The sequence below is a fragment of the Orcinus orca genome, chromosome 12 (assembly GCF_937001465.1).
Source record: "Orcinus orca chromosome 12, mOrcOrc1.1, whole genome shotgun sequence".
Lineage (NCBI taxonomy): Eukaryota > Metazoa > Chordata > Mammalia > Artiodactyla > Delphinidae > Orcinus > Orcinus orca.
Window position 1 is genome coordinate 75,669,602 of NC_064570.1, and position 16,891 is coordinate 75,686,492.

At 36.3% G+C, this 16,891-nt stretch overlaps 1 protein-coding gene and 1 non-coding gene across 2 annotated transcripts in view; both read left to right on the forward strand.

Annotated features, from left to right (window-relative positions):
* The window catches only part of LOC117201434 (E3 ubiquitin-protein ligase RNF166-like), a 516,864-nt gene that overhangs the window by 484,063 nt on the left and 15,910 nt on the right, over positions 1–16,891 (forward strand). The gene's annotated exons all lie outside the window — the stretch shown is intronic.
* On the forward strand, positions 11,244–11,353 carry LOC117201463 (U6 spliceosomal RNA). Its single transcript, XR_004483481.1, has one exon. It is a non-coding gene; the product is annotated as a U6 spliceosomal RNA (small nuclear RNA).

A 16,891-nucleotide genomic window follows, 5' to 3' on the forward strand; every position in this document is an offset into this window, starting at 1 on the left:
TTGTTTTGTCTGAACACTCTTTTGCAAATGTCATGGCTCACTCTCTCATCATCACTACTCCCCTGGCCATCCTATTTCAAATTTCAACTCTACCCCTGCACCACTCCATCACACTATCTTTCTCCTTGCTTTACTTTTCTCCAGAATCCTTCTTAACATCTGATGTAACATATATTGATATATGCATGTATTTATCATCTGTTTAGCTTAATTTAACACAAGCCTTGTGAGAATAGAGATTTTTGTTTTCTTGGTACCTAGAAAAGTGTCTGGCACCTAAATATTTAAGAAGGAAGGGAGGGAAGGAGGAAAGAATGAAACTAATTTCAATTCCATAATATTAAGAATTATATATTATTAAGAATCAATCATCTATGTGGTAGTTATTAGAGTGTTTATTTTCTTAGCCTTCTTTTTGAAACTTCGTTGCATATTTGTCAGCTCTTAGAACTTGGTTAAGATAGAAGATAGGGGGCTTCCCAGGTGGCGCAGTGGTTGAGAGTCCGCCTGCCTACCGATGCAGGGGACACGGGTTCGTGCCCCGGTCCGGGAAGATCCCACATGCCACGTGGGCCCGTGAGCCATGGCCACTGAGCCTGCGCGTCCGGAGCCTGTGCTCCGCAATGGGAGAGGCCACAACAGTGAGAGGCCCATGTACCGCAAAAAAAAAAAAAAAGATAGAAGATAGGACCCTAGCTTGAATATAAAATTCCAGGGACAGATATAAAAACACTGCATCCTCTTTCTCCCACTTATGCTGCCCTTACAACTTAATTTGATCTCAAATCCCTATCCCCTCAAACCCTGTAAAACTGTTAGAAAGAGTTCTATTCTTAGAAATTATATGAATTCAGTATCATCCTCTCTCAAAACTCTTAGCTACTAAGAGAGAATTAGACCAGGTGGTCAGGTTGAGTTTACTGCAAGACCTAATTCTTAGTAGAGTCTCCCTGGGTAAGGGTTTGCTTCTCAGTGTTGATGATTCTACATCTTAAAATTATTTAACTAAAATAATAAAGAGCCTCAACATATTGATTTTTTAGAGTAAAGGCACAATTTGTTAATGTACCTTTATTGTAATATAGAATGTATCTTTCCACTCATCAGGAAACATGCTTCTCTATATTTAACCTCTAATATCTCCTCCATAATAATCTTCTATTAAGGACTGTCATGTTAAACTCCTGCACTTAAACTCCTATAATGGTTCCCTATTATTTTGCAGATTAAGTCTAAAATTCTTATAGTTATACAATTATTATTAAATATCCAATCTCAAAATCAACTTAATTTTTTATAATTCAATTTAACTTCTGTTTCTATTTTATCATTGTGGATGAAATCTTCAGTCTCTTCTAGGGTCATCTATATATTTGTTTTTATCTGAATAATAGTATTAACTTTTACTACCATTTAATGTAGTACCCACTCCCCACATACACCATATACCTCCCAGGGATTTCTTATAGTACTCAGGTCTTAAGTTGTGTCAAGGAACGAATCGAGGGAGGGAGGACAATGTGGTCCTTTGCTCCAATAATTTGACAGTGTGATATACATCACCCAGTTGGTTTGGCTACCAGTGACTAGACACTATTCTGTGCCACGTGGAACACAAAATACTTTGGAGAAAGTGTCCAAGGCTTCATCTTTCTAGACACACCACACGCTTTTCTCTGGGGACATGCTAGATACCTTCTGAGATGCTAGGTGGCTGTCCTGTTCACAAGATACAAGACTCACCAACACATCTCTCTCTTTCTCCATCTATCTTTCTTACTTTTCCCCTCCCTCCCTCTCTCTCTCTATCTTTCTCTACCTTCTCTTCTCTCCACAGTTCAAGGGATCTCTTCTGAATCTAGGGGCCTATAAGTGGGAGCTTCCTGCTCTGGTTCTCTCAACGCATATTGTTTATACCAGGAATCCTTTCCCTATTTGATGCATCTAGATTCTGGAAATTAAAGTTGTAAGGACTTGTAAGTCTTGTCCTATTAGCATCTCTAGCACATGCCTCCTCCAAAACAATGAGCGCAGAGCTCACTAGCTTCTTGAACGGAGAGACAAGTAAGGGGAGGGGGGAGAATTATGACTTAAGATCAAGAACACAACAGTTACAGTTGGATTCCCACTTCATCTCCTCACTCATCCACACTCTGCCTGCATTCCCATAACATCAGATGGTTCAGAGCTTCCTGAATGCATTCTCTCATTCATATATCCCAATCTTTGACCAGTGTATTTGTCTTCTGCCCTGAATGACTCTTCATGTACAAACAAAAATGTGTGCAGTATGATGAAAGAGAAGGAGATAGGGATCCCACTCCCAGCACGTTCATACTTGGGTGCACCACCCTCTTCCTAGAGGAGGATGACAGTGTTAACCTCTGCATTAAATAGTGGGGAAGAGTAATTATTTTTTTCAGATAAAAACAAACCTATAAATGCATGCCTATATATACATATATGCACATATATATGTGTATGTGTCTGTATACACATATCCATGTATCTTTAGATGCAGGAATATTTTGTTTAACATTCGCATAGATCTGTTGACCATTTTATGGACCCTTTAACGTGTATACACACTACTTTGAAGACTTCTGTTTAACATATATTCACCTCTAACATTTTATGCATTTAAGGTGCCATCTTAGTGTCCTGGTACCAATTTTTCAGACATATTACAACTCATTATTACCGAACTTACCTTACATTAATTACTTGATGAGTTTTGGGAGAGAGATTAGTCACTTGATAGTAATTATGATATTAGTGTTCTCAGCAGAGCTTCCACAAATCATTTCTTCCTGTGGCTTACCTCTGGAGGTGGATAAACACATATACTTTATGAAAATGGTGATTACTTTCAATATCATAGGGTAATATTTTCTGACCTTGCTCCTGAATTCTGAGGATGAAGCTCACTATGCCCAGATTAGAGCTCATCTGTACAAAACCCCAGTTAAACCCCTTGGAAAAGAGTTTTCAATAGTAAGGATTTGGTTTATTATCATGCAAGGATATTTTTTACCCTCTATCTACAATGTACACCTTTCTACAGCTTTTATTTTCAGGGTTATCAGCCACAAGTGAGCCCTCAGTACAGTCTAGAGATTCTTCTAGGTTCATTGGTCAGCTCCATCTAACTTTGTTTCCAGCATCTACTCTAAATCCTGCCAACGTCACTAATGATGTAATGTTGCTGAAGTATCTGATCACTTTTTGGTTGTTATTTTGACCCATCAGCAATTATCAGGTTAGTTTGCCCAAGAAGGCCATTATCTCTCTGAGAAGCAGCTCTCTCAGTAACAATACACTGACAAGTTCACCTTTACCTGTTTAGGATTCAACAAAGTCTCTTTGCCACAAGACATTTTTCTTGATCACGGTTCTATCCATACAGTCTTAACTCTCACCATTCCCTACGTCTTACCTTTTATTCCAACCATATCCAATTTTCTCAAGTCTCTAAGTTTTTGCAAATGCTACTCCTTACTGTAATGTCCTTCCGCATCCTTCACATTTAACACACAGCCCAGATCTCTGAAAACTATCTCTGTGCACCCACAAATATCCTCCTTCCCTTGTCTGGGTCTCAGCCTTCTCCTCTGTGCTCCAAGCACCTCCTCTGTGATAACAATTTTTAACTAGTTTTATTGTCAGTTTACTTTCTGGCCTTTCCATAAGATAGTAGGTTCTTCTGTATAGTATAGGGACTTGCAAAGATTAGCCATTCAGTAAATGTTTGTTGAATAAATTAAAGAATAAATCTCCATTCTTTCCCCACTTTCCCTTTTTTCCTAACCTTTTCACATTTAAGTATTTTGAAACTTTAAAAGTCAAATTATTTTTTAAAAAATCAGAATCCATAACCCCATTGTGTGCTAACCTTTATAAAAATAGCAAGAGAAAACGTATATTTTTGCTTTTGATTTTAATACTATTGATATTGTTGATGTTGAAAACAGAATTGTTTTCCTAAATATGTTAGAAAATGAATCAATAGATTGAATCAGATCTCTTTTAATCATTTAATGATTTAAAATTTAAAAATAAGATACAAAACATAAGTTTTTATTTTTCTAAAATTCTCTAACTTTTTTGAAAAAAGATCTTGCCACTATTCTACATTCACCACAAAGCTGCAATATAATTTGTAGGCAGGAAGTTTTAAATACTAAGCTTTGCTTATTAATTCCTTGAATTTAAACAGCTCTTAAAAGAAAAACAACTAAATTGCAGCCAGCATGAAGAAATTGAATTCAGTGGTGATGGCTATCATTAAAGCTTGTGACCTTACATTATTCTGTCATATGCCTAAGGGCATTAAAAGTACTCTAAATTAATTTTAGGAGCTACACAGTCATGTTTCCTTTAATCACAGAATCCAAGAGCAGTATGCTCCTTGGTGCTCTGCTATCATATTTTTAATCTTCATAACATGATTCTGCAATGTGTCCTGTTTATAGAAAAGTTCTGCAGATTTTTCCAGAATTATTTTCTTTTAATCTTGGTAATAATATGCATCTCTTCATACCTTCTCCCAATGCTTCACTGAAATGAGAAAAAGAAATTTTTTCTTTGCATTATATGTTCAGTCAACCTGTCTACTCCCAGTGTTTAAAGATGCCTTTAAGGTTGCCAATAACAGGCAAGCACGGATGCTCATATATCTTAAAGATCTTTGTGTGCTTTCAAAATGGCAGAAACTTAAATAGTGTTTAATTTGTGGTGAGCAGTGCAATTCTCACAGTAACCATTTATGCTTCATCCCTCACTTTATGGATAGGGTAACTGAGTCCTAGAGAAGTTTAGTAACTTGCCTGAGGTCAGCCAGCTGGTCAGTAGCTGGAATACAATCTAACAGAGCCAAACTTACAGGAAATGTGGTGTGAACGTAAATAATCCTCCCACCCTTACCTTCCTCCTGCAAATTAAACCTAAATGACCAAAAAATTACTAAAACTAATGGAAAAACTTACATCAGTCTCAGACACTAGATAGAGAATGACATTATTATGCATCCTATGTCAAATAATTTCTAGATATGATGCAGATATTACTAAAAATAAGCTTCGGAGGAGAAACATCATCTTTTGTGGAGGAAGAAGTTCCATATCCCTGAAAGCAATAGTAGAGGCGATACTAAGAGATCAGGAAATACTGGACTGTCTGCTGAGCCAGTTTCTTAAGAGTCATGGGGGCACTCAGCAGCAGGCTAGTTATGGAAAACAGCTCTTAGGTGCAGGAATTTCTCTAAAAAGAGAGTAGACTCAAACCAAAAAGGAAGTAGTATCAATACAAGACCAGCTCACTCACCACTTTTATCTGGCTAGTGGATCACCTAAAGTGAACTGCTAACCCTGTTAGCAGCATTTGATTCAGTTGATTAGTTCCTTCTTCTTAAATTATTTCTTACTTGGCTTCTGGGAAATCATAGTCTCCTAATATTCTTCCTACAACTTGTTTCCACCTCAGTCTCTTTACAGCTTACCCCTCTCCTTCCTGAATGTTGAGTATTTCAGTGCCTGTGGCTCAGTGCTGCATTCCTTTGTCATAGGCACGCTCATTCTTGGTGACCTCATCCAGTCTCATGGCTTTAAATACCGTCTAATCACTGATGACTCTGACAGTATGTCTCCAGCCTGACTTTCTGTGATGAATTCAGACACATGTCCAACCGTCTACTCAATCTATCTTCTTGGATATGTTGAAGGAATCTGAAGCACAAATACCAAAAATGGAATTTCTGAGCTTTTCCCACAAATCTGCTCTACTTGAAGTCTTACCCATTACAATTAATGGGAATTCAACTTTGTATTTATTTATTTTTCGTGGAAAGGCATTTTATTTTAAACATAGCAGTGTGTACACGTCAATCCCAAATTCCCAACCTATCCCTCCCCCCAACCCTTCCCTCGTGGTAACCGTAAGTTAATTCTCTAAGTCTGTGAGCCTGTTTCTGTTCTGTAAATAAGTTCATTTGTATCATTTTTTTTTAGAGTCCACATACAAGCAATATCATATGATATTTGTCTTTCTCTGGAATTCAACTTTTTAATTTCTGAAGCCAAAAACCTAATGTTCAATCGGCAAGCAAATATTGGATTTTTAAATTTGTGCTTAGATACTAATTACAGTGTATACACAGGAGCTGGAACTGAGAGGATGGAGATATAGATGGGGAGACATTTCACTCTCTATGTTAATTTTTTTTAATACATGAATGTATTCCTATAGAAAAGTTAAAGGTAAAATTCCATAGGCTGAAGTAAATAGGGACACATTACTCATAGGGACAACGACACATAGATGTTAACATACTGCCTCCATGAGAAGAAAGAAAAGTTGCACATGTCCATCTTTTACAAGGAAAAATTAGAATTTTGTTATCTGCATTATGATCCATACCACAAAAGCAACACTCTTTTTAACTTTATCATTTGCTGCAAATAAACAGTTTATATAGATGAAGTGCTGAAAAAAAATCAGTATTTATTAATCAATTTCTGTGACTACTTATTGCTTCTGTGTCACCAATCAATAGTATTTATCTTCTAAATAGTCCATAACATTTAGGTAAGCAATAAAACCCGAGAATTGAGGACAGCCCCAATTTGATTCTGTTCCTCCTGTTTTAAATTCCATCCTTAAATTTCAAAACATCACAAACCATATTTTAATATTTACATTTTAACTGTAATCTCTGCTTACAAAAATATTTGGATTATATTTTGAAATATGCAGTTGTAAGATGTCCCCAGGAAGAGAATAATAAAATTCTAAGAATTAAAGATACTGAAAAAATTTCATTAATAATCCCATGGTGTAAGGTAGAGAGAATTAAGAAATGTAGAAATGATGGGTTTCCCTTTACTTCAATCCAAAACAATCAGTGCTAGGGAAGCTGTGGAGTTCTGCTCTCAGCTCTGACATGTAAAGAGCTTGAGCTATTTGTAATGAGGTGGATGGACCTAGAGTCTATCATACAGAGTGAAGTAAGTCAGAAAGAGAAAGACAAATACCATATGCTAACACATATATATGGAATTTAAGAAAAAAAAATGTCATGAAGAACCTAGGGGTAAGACAGGAATAAAGACACAGATCTACTAGAGAATGGACTTGAGGATATGGGGAGGGGGAAAGGTAAGCTGTGACAAAGTGAGAGAGAGGCATGGACATATATACACTACCAAACATAAAATAGATAGCTAGTGGGAAGCAGCCGCATAGCACAGGGAGATCAGCTCCGTGCTTTGTGACCACCTAGAGGGGTGGGATAGGGAGGGTGGGAGGGAGGGAGACGCAAGAGGGAAGAGATATGGGAACATATGTATATGTATAACTGATTCACTTTGTTATAAAGCAGAAACTAACACACCATTGTAAAGCAATTATACCCCAATAAAGATGTTAAAAAAATAAGAAGAAGAAAGAAAGGAAGAAAGAAGAGAAAAAAAAAAAGAGCTTGGAAGTCACCTCTCCCATGAGAATTAGGGTCCCAGGGCAAATCATCACCTGAAATCTGGAGAGAAAGGTGAATATAGAGAAGATTCTCTTACCTAGAGCAAGACATTGAAGCCATAAAGTGGCTGGAATATTTAAATTATTTTGACAAATTGCTGGAAGCTTATTTTGCACTAACTACAGGAGAGTGAGAAGCTCCTGGAGGCTACAGTCATAGCTCCCCAGCATTTTCATGGGTTTTATCTCCAGGGAAGCTACTAGGTTCTCATGGTGAAGATCAGAGACAAATCCCCTTATGCTTCCGGCAGGGGTAGTGGAAAAGTAACCATATTGAAATATGTCCAGAGCATGACAAAGGACTTCTCTCCAAGGGAAACAATTTTACCAGAACCTTATCTACCTAGGGGGAGGACAGTTAGTCAAATCCAGTACTAACCTTCCTGTACCCCCTAAAGAGAGGGGAAAAAAAAACAACTAAGGACACAAAATGAAGGTCACAACCCAGGTACACAGGCCACTCTTTGACATAAATCTTAGCAATATTTTGGTGGAATCTGTCTCCAAAGGCAAAGGGGAAAAAAAGGAAAAAGTAAACAAATCAGATCTAATTAAACACGTTTTTGCAGCAAAAGAAACCATCAGCAAAATGAAAAGACAGCCTATGAATTGGAGAAAATATTTGCAAATGATATGACTGATAAGGGGTTAATATCCAAATATATAAACAACTCATAAAACTCAATGTCCAAAAACAAACAAACAACAAAGAACAACAACAAAAAAAACCCGATACAAAATGGGCAGAAGACCTGAAAAGACATTTTTCCTAAGGAAGACAAGCAGATGGCAAACAAATACATGAAAAGATGCCCAACATAGTTAATCATCAGAGCAATGCAAATACAAACCACAATGAGATATCATCACGTACCTGTCAGAATGGCTATCGTCAAAAAGCTCACAAATAAATGTTGGTGAGGATGTGCAGAAAAGGCAGCCCTAGTACAGTGTTGGTAGGAATATAAATTGATGCAACCACTGTGGAAAATAGTACGGAGTTTCCTCAAAAAACTAAAAAACAGAACTACCATATTATCCAGCGCATATACTCCTGGGTATATATCTGAAGAAAATGAATACACTAATTTGAAAAGACACACGCTCACCAATATTCATAGCAGCATTATTTACAATTGCCAAGATATGGAAGGAGCCTATGCATCCATCAACAAATGATTGGATAAAGAAGAAAAGGTGTACAGGTATATCTTATGATAGCTCCAACTCAAAGACGGATCTAGTTCTGTACAGCACGTTTCCTTCATGGGGCTGTATTTTTGTCAGGGTTGATTTCTCTTCCAACACAGCTTCACTCTGCCCTTGATCCTAAGGACACAACATTCATCACTATGATTTGGGCTATAGAATGACAGCAGGCCCAATGCCGTTTTGCTTGCCAGGTGAGGAATGAGAGTGCTCACAACATCTCAGAGGAAACAAAAATCCTCTTTGGGGCCAAAACCCTCACACCTACCTTCCTCTTCAGTTTTTGAACATAACAGCTGCTCTGAATTTAACGGAAGTAGGGACTATTGCCAGAATGAAAACAGTCTTAACTAAAATAGCCTGTTGAGTCCCAGGCCAGATTTGCTTTATAAGTTAGAGCAAAGAGAACACGAGACTGTGTTGTTTGTAAGTTGGAGGTAATTTCCTGGGGTTATTTTTAAACCATGAGCAGAATTTCTCTGTGGTTGTCAGGACCTCCACGGACAGGGACTCACTTTTAGGACATACTTATTTGAGCCAGCATAATGTGTGAGCAAGAGAATTTCATTTGATAAAGCTATTAAAATAATGAATGTGGTTCACTGATTATTAAAACATTGCTGTCTGACTTTTTAGAAGCTTGAAAAACTCAGGAAAGTATAAAGAGAAAGTACAAATCACCTGTAACCTCGGCTCCCAGAGACAACTACTCAGCATTTTAGTCTTTTTAAAACACTTATAATTTTACAGAATTGAGATCTAAGCGAAAACGGTGTTTTAATTTAACATCTTATTATGAGCATTTCAGCAGTTTTTATAGCCATCACTTTCTTGGACTGGATAAAAAGTGTCCTACAATTTTTTTTATAGTTCCCCTATGGTGGATCACGTAAAGAAATTCAACTTTAATGTATTTATCTTGATAACCTTTCTGGCATTAAAACCCTTAATTTTATCATTTATAATAAGCAATATAATTATTTTCTTTTCACAAATATTAATTAATAGTTTCAACTCATTGGTAAACCATATCCTCCTCAGATGAAGCAGCCACTGTTCTGATGAAAAAGATCCTTGTGTCTCTTTAATATGAAAGCTCAGTCACCACATTTAGCATCAGATGGTCTCTCATGGTCAGGTGTACGCATGTGCAAAATATGTGTGCTGTTTGTGTGTATTTGTAAGTGGGATGAGGATGTTTAGGGAAAAGTCATATTGGCAATTTTCTCCTTTCAGTATTTTTAAAATGACATTAAGTTCTGTGAGATTGATTCACACTCTGAGTTTCTTATGGAAGAGCCCAAGTTTAAGCCTTTAGAAATAGGTGAAAATAAAGCCTTTTCTTCTTGTTTATAGTATATATATTGTGATCCCCTCCCCCCCAAAGGTATAATCTTCATAAAATCCTTACTTATAGCTATTAGGAAAATTGGACCAAACCCCTAAGAAATACATTTAATGTTTACCTATAATACCCTTATTTTATGCCTGTTTTAGCTGAGGTTCTGCAGTTCCTTGAAACAAAATATAATCCATGATGATGTAGTTTGAAATTATGAGAAGCAAAACAACTGTAATAGATAAAGCACAAAAGAAAATTAGTACAGTATTAATTTAGCTAGCTTTGTACTTGCTGACAGTAACAAGAGCAACTCTTGATAAATTAAGCATATTCACATTGATTTGAAAGTATGCATACTTAATAGAGAAGCTTAACTTTGCCTACCTACTGTGTCTGTTGGAAAAATACCAATTGGAGTTTACTTACTAACAAAATATCACAACTAGTCATTATGTAAACAGAGCTTCCCTTCAAATTTCCTTCTGCTTCTTTCTGGATGAGAAATCCATGGTAAAATTGTACACAGCACTCCTGTATTCCCTGTCATAGATTCTGTACGTTAAAAAAAAAAAAAAAAGAAACAAAGAAAAAAAAAAGAGTTTTTCCTTCACCCTTGCATATTTTCTCCTTTGTGAGCATTTCTGACTCATCTTTTCCATGAAAGTGCTAAGCTAGTGATGTCAAGATTATCACCACTGATTAAAAGGTAACGATGTGTGAGGGATTAGCTCAGTTTTATTTTGTCATATATTCAGGTGATTTTAACCCGTTTTCCACATATTGTACTTTTGACAAACTATTTTTTTATAAGTTTAATATTCTGAAAAATGGAGCTTTAAGTCAATTAAGTGATATGCCAGTAGACTAAGCGGTACATTTATAATGGAAAGGAGAGATAACAATCCCTTCAGATATCTTGTATGTGTACTGATGATTATGATACTTGAAATGCTACTGGAAAAGAAAGAACTCAACACCAAATCAGGTATATTTTATATACAAAATAAATCTTTATAAAATAAATCATCCCAAAGAAAATATGTCTGATACCAAAATGTAAATACATCTATTTAATTTATTTTTTTATACGTCTGACATGTTTAAGTTCATTCAAAAAGTCATTTGAGATGTAAGATGAAGTTATTCAAAAATGATCATTTTCGTGCTCACGTCAGCAGCAGCAGATATACTAAAATTGGAGTGATACAGAGAAGATTAGTATGGCCCCTGTGCAAGGATGACACGCAAATTTGTGAAGCGTTCCATATTTTTGCTGGAGATGGTCCCACTACTGGGCATATACCCTGAGAAAACCATAATTCAGAAAGAGTCATGTACCACAATGTTTGTTACAGCTCTATTTACAATAGCCAGGACATGGAAGCAACCTAAGTGTCCATCGACAGATGAATGGATAAAGAAGATGGGGCACATATATACAATGGAATATTACTCAGCCATAAAAAGAAACGAAATTGAATTATTTGTAGTGAGGTGGATGGATCTAGAGTCTGTCATACAGAGTGAAGTAAGTCAGAAAGAGAAAAACAAATACCATATGCTAACACATATATATGGAATCTTAAAAAAAAAAATTGGTCATGAAAAACCTAGGGGCAAGATGGGAATAAAGACACAGACCTACTAGAGAATGGACTTGAGGACATGGGGAGGGGGAAGGGTAAGCTGGGACAAAGTGAGAGAGAGGCATGGACATATATACACTACCAGACGTAAAATAGATAGCTAGTGGGAAGCAGCCACATAGCACAGGGAGATCAGCTCGGCGCTTTGTGACCACCTAGAGGGTGGGAGGGAGGGAGACACAAGAGGGAAGAGATATGGGGATATATATATATGCATAATTGGTTCACTTTGTTATACAGCAGAAACTAACACACCATTGTAAAGCAATTATACTCCAATAAAGATATTAAAAAAAAAGATCATTTTCTTCTTCACTTTAGATAATTGAGGATATATTTAAATAGAAGTACCTGATCAAGGATCCTTCCATTCAAATGGTGATTGGAGTAGGGACAGTTTTGTCCTCTCAGGCCGTTCTTGAACTTCATTTTTTTAATTAATTTTTATTGGAGTATAGTTTATTTACAATGTTGTGTTAGTTTCTTCTGTGCAGCAAAGTGATTCAGTTATCCACATACATATATCCACTCATTTTTAGATTCTATTCCCATATAGGTCATTAGAGAGTATTGAGTAGAGTTCCCTGTGCTATACAGCAGGTCCTTATTAGTTATCTATTTTACATATAATTGTGTGTATATGTCAATCTCAATCTCCCAGTTTAGCCCCCCCACTTTTGTATATGGACTTACTGGATCTTAACTACTTGAAGCATAATTTCATCATAGATAGAAAACACAATGATTGCAATGCAAATGTCATTCAAAAATTTTCTGCTATTTTTAAAGCACCCAGAGCACATCTTAATTTTGAAATGTCAACTGGAAGGAATAGATATAAAGAAAATATATTTTCATTTCCATATAAAATATGTAATATATATTAATATATATTTAATTATAAAATGTAAATATGTAATTATATAATCATATCATAATCAAAATCAAATGATGGACCTTAATTCAGGGAAAATATTTTAAATTCACATACCAAATGGTTGACATCAATTTTTGACAGTCTACTTGACATTTCCCCTTGATCTCTAATAAGTATTTTCAACTTACACATAAAATTGTAACACTTGATTTGCCAAAAAACCCTTCTCCTCCCCTAGATTTTTCCAGTCTCAGTTAATGGTACTTCACATATACCAGTAACTCAAACTCTGTATTACAAATGTATGAACAACTTCACTGAAGGAGGTAAGGGACAAAGGTGCTGACCTAAGTAAGTTTGGAAGTCAGTGGATACTTTCAAGGCTAAAGGAAAACTATACATAACAACATACTCTGGGTGATAATGTTGTTTTCCCAGGACCGCAAGATAACAATTCTGAAATACTTCCGTATATATGCATACTGGAATTGATCAATTAATATTCTCACTGCTGGAGTGGGAGTTTACAGATAAACAAGGGCAGATGGCTAGAATTATCCATGTGGTAGTGGATTAGAGTTGGAGACATCTTATGACTCTATATACAGTTCAATACAGAGACGGATAGATAATATAGAAATATTTACATATATATGAGTATATATAAGGGTTGGTAACAACTTTGTTCTTCGATTTGGAAGGCCTGGAAGTGATGATACCTCAAATACAATGAGCATACCTAGCTCTTGGTTTCTAATACCATTCTCCAATTTTTCTCATGATTAGATTGTGGTTATGGGTTTGGGGAGGACACTACAGGGGTAATGTGTCATTCCCATTACATTCTATCAAGGGTACGTATGTATTTATTGGTAAAAAGGCAGATCCAAAACCGTAGCAGAGGAGCCAATTGAAAGAGCTCTGAATGGCCAAAGCTGGAATAAAATTAATACACATAGTATTGTAATGTAACTCAAATTTTAAAATAAATTTGCATGAGTTCATACTGATATAAATAAATGACTTATTAAGGAAATAAATGGGGGAGAGCAGACAAATGACTTATGGTTGGTAATCCACACTTAAGGAAGTGGTGCATGACTCCCCACTCTTAAGTGTGGCTTACAGATGGTGACTTCTACCAAAGAGGGCAGCTTGGAAGTGGGGTGGGGGGAGTCACTTTACAATGGAGAAACCTGACCATGCACTGCCTCCGCCAGGTGATTAAAGTGAATGTCAATAGTGAAGGTCATGTTGATTGAATGTGATGTGACTGACACTTTACCTCTGTGGTCGTCCTCCTAACCACAGTGTAATCATAAGAAAAAGCATCACTCAAATCCCAATTAAAAGACATTCTACAACAGAGCTGAGTAGTACTCTTCAACTCCTTCAAGGTCATCAGAAACAAGGACAATCTGAGAAACTGGCACAGCCACGAGGAGCTAAGGAGACACGACAACTAAACGCAATGACTCAATGTAATGCGATATCCTGGATGGGATCCTGGAACAGGAAAAAAGGACATTAGTTTACAAAGGAAGGAAATTGGCATAAACCATGATTTAAGTGAATACTAATGTACCAATATTTGTTCATTGGTTGTGACAAATGCAGCACGTTAGTTACATTAGTTATGTATTAATATAAGATTTTAAGGATAGGGAAAACTCTCTGTACCATCTTTGCAATTTTTCTGTAAATCTAAAATTATCCTAAAATAAAACGTTTATTTTTTAAAAAGGTTTTAAAATGCGAAACAAGCCGGTCATAAAAGGATACATGCCGTATAGACCCTTTGTGTGAAAGCCGAGGAGACATTGTTCCAACCTCTAGCGATAGACAGTAAGCGCATTAGCAATTGCCTGGAGCCCAGGATGGAGGCTGGGGGCTTCCTGTATTGATCTGAAAGAATATTTGAGGGAGATAAAAACATTCTCTATATTACTGTCACATCAGTGTGTGTGTGTGTGCGCATGTATGTATTTGTCAAAACTCATCAATATGCATTTTATTATATGTAAATTATACCTCAATAATTTTTTTTTTAAAGAAAAGAATAATCCCTTTCTAAATATGGGTACTACAGTCATACTCCTGGGTGGAGAGAATCTATCGTGTAAAATTGAGAATGTATTTATTTATTACTGCACATGTCTTAGATTGTGATAAAAAGTAGCTGATGACTGATCTGCTTCATCTTCCTCCAAAAAAATGTTTTTTTTATGATTAGAGACTTTTTCTTTTGTGATTTAGCTTTGACCTTTTTATTATGTGGCTACTTCCTTTGTGGAAAATGACCCCCTCTGAGGGCCTGGAAAAATAACTCGTATAATTCATTGTGCTATACAAAATTAAGATAATGGAAATAGCAGTTTATGTGGACAGAATATATATTTCAAATAATATAAAGAGATTCATACATGCCATTTAATCTTGGTCTGAAACACTTTCCAATTTAATAAGATGCCAAGAGAACTGTTAATAACGGAGGGCCGGATACCACAGTGAAGCGTGGGTGCTGACTTCTTAAACTAACAGGAAAAGAACAGCTTTTTAATTGGACTGGGTGGTGTTTTGCTAAAGTCACCAGGAGAAAAATGATTATGTCTTGGCAACAAAATACTTCCCGACCATACCAATGATAAAGAATGAAATAGAAAAAAATTCCTTTCCTCTCTGGGGACTATTGAAAATCACATGTAGTCATTCCAGTTACATGTATTCACTGGTGTCCATGAGGTGCAGAGCAGTACACTAGACCTAAGGATATACTTTACTATCGTAGATCCCTCTAATGCCTGGTGGAAACCAAGTTGATGACAATCTCAGGCCAAAAAAGGTGTGTTTTCCACTTCCTTGCAGAGCCTACAAGTGATCTAGACTTCTGTGTGGGTTAGGATTTTTAAAGAATGAGGCAATATTTGCACTGAATAAAGGTCATATGTAGTTTTACTTGAAATATAAACAGATTTTCTTTTATTCTAAAAATATTCCAGCTCCAGAAACATCCTAATCAGAAAGCTGCTCATGTGAGTCAGATGTTGGAATTCCCAAATGACCAGTGTAAAATCTATAGGAATGCTACACAATAGAAGGAAAATGCCCTCTTCTTTTCTATCTCCCCTGTCATAATTACATAAATAAACAAAAAGATAAAATACTTTATTTTGATAATTAATACATATTTCCCTCTGATATACTGCACTTCAATAAAGCTAATGTTCAGAATTTCATTGTCATGAAAATGTTTTCATAATAATTAAGGAGGTATTTGTGGATTCAAATCAAACTTTCCTCAGATATAAAAGGAAGATATTTAGTGGTCTTGCTTTAAAAATGGCAAATATATAGCCTTGAAATTAGTGCAAAGAAATCATTTACTAGATAAAAACTCAATAAAATAAGAATGCAAATAGAACTATCATTCTTATAAACAGGAAATTTAATACCATGTTGCCTAATGGATTCTAGATTCAAATAAAGTGAATTAATTCAAAGTACATGTTTTTATTTAAATGATCTACCTAAGACTGAATACCAAGGTATTGGAGACTATTTTCAGTGGAATGGAATAGAAGGCTATGTTTTAAAAGTAAGTAGAGGACTTCCCTGGTGACGCAGTGGTTAAGAATCCGCCTGCCAATGCAGAGGACACGGGTTTGAGCCCTGGTCTGGGAAGATCCCACATCGCGTGGAGCAACTAAGCCCGTGCGCCACAACTACTGAGCCTGAGTGTCACAACTACTGAAGTCCACGTGCCTAGAGCCCGTGCTCCACAACAAGAGAAGCCACCACAATGAGAAACCCGCGCACTGCAATGAAGAGTAGTCCCCACTCACCTTCAACTAGAGAAAACTCGTGTGCAGCAATGAAGGCCCAATGCAACCAAAAATAAACAAATAAATAAATAAAAGTAAGTAGAACTTGTAAAATAAAGTTTACAAGTAGAACTTGTAAAATTGATAAGATTTTAATCAATATTGTATTGAAAGTTCATGCTTGGGTTGTTCCCTGATCTCTCAGTTCCAGACACATAACAAGGATGGAGAAAGTTAATGAGGTAAGCATCTCAGTGTACCCAAAGTGTAAATGGAAGACAAAGTAGAAAGTCCTGCAAAAACTGTGGGCCTGCTGAGCTGTGAGTCTGGAAATAGGGTCAGGGAGAAGAGAGTTTATGAAGTAAAAGACTAAAAGTGACCACATGAGGCAGGGAATGAGATGTACTCACTATTTGAAACCAGAGCTATGATGCAAATAGGAAGAGGCTGAAAAGAGCTGGGGCTG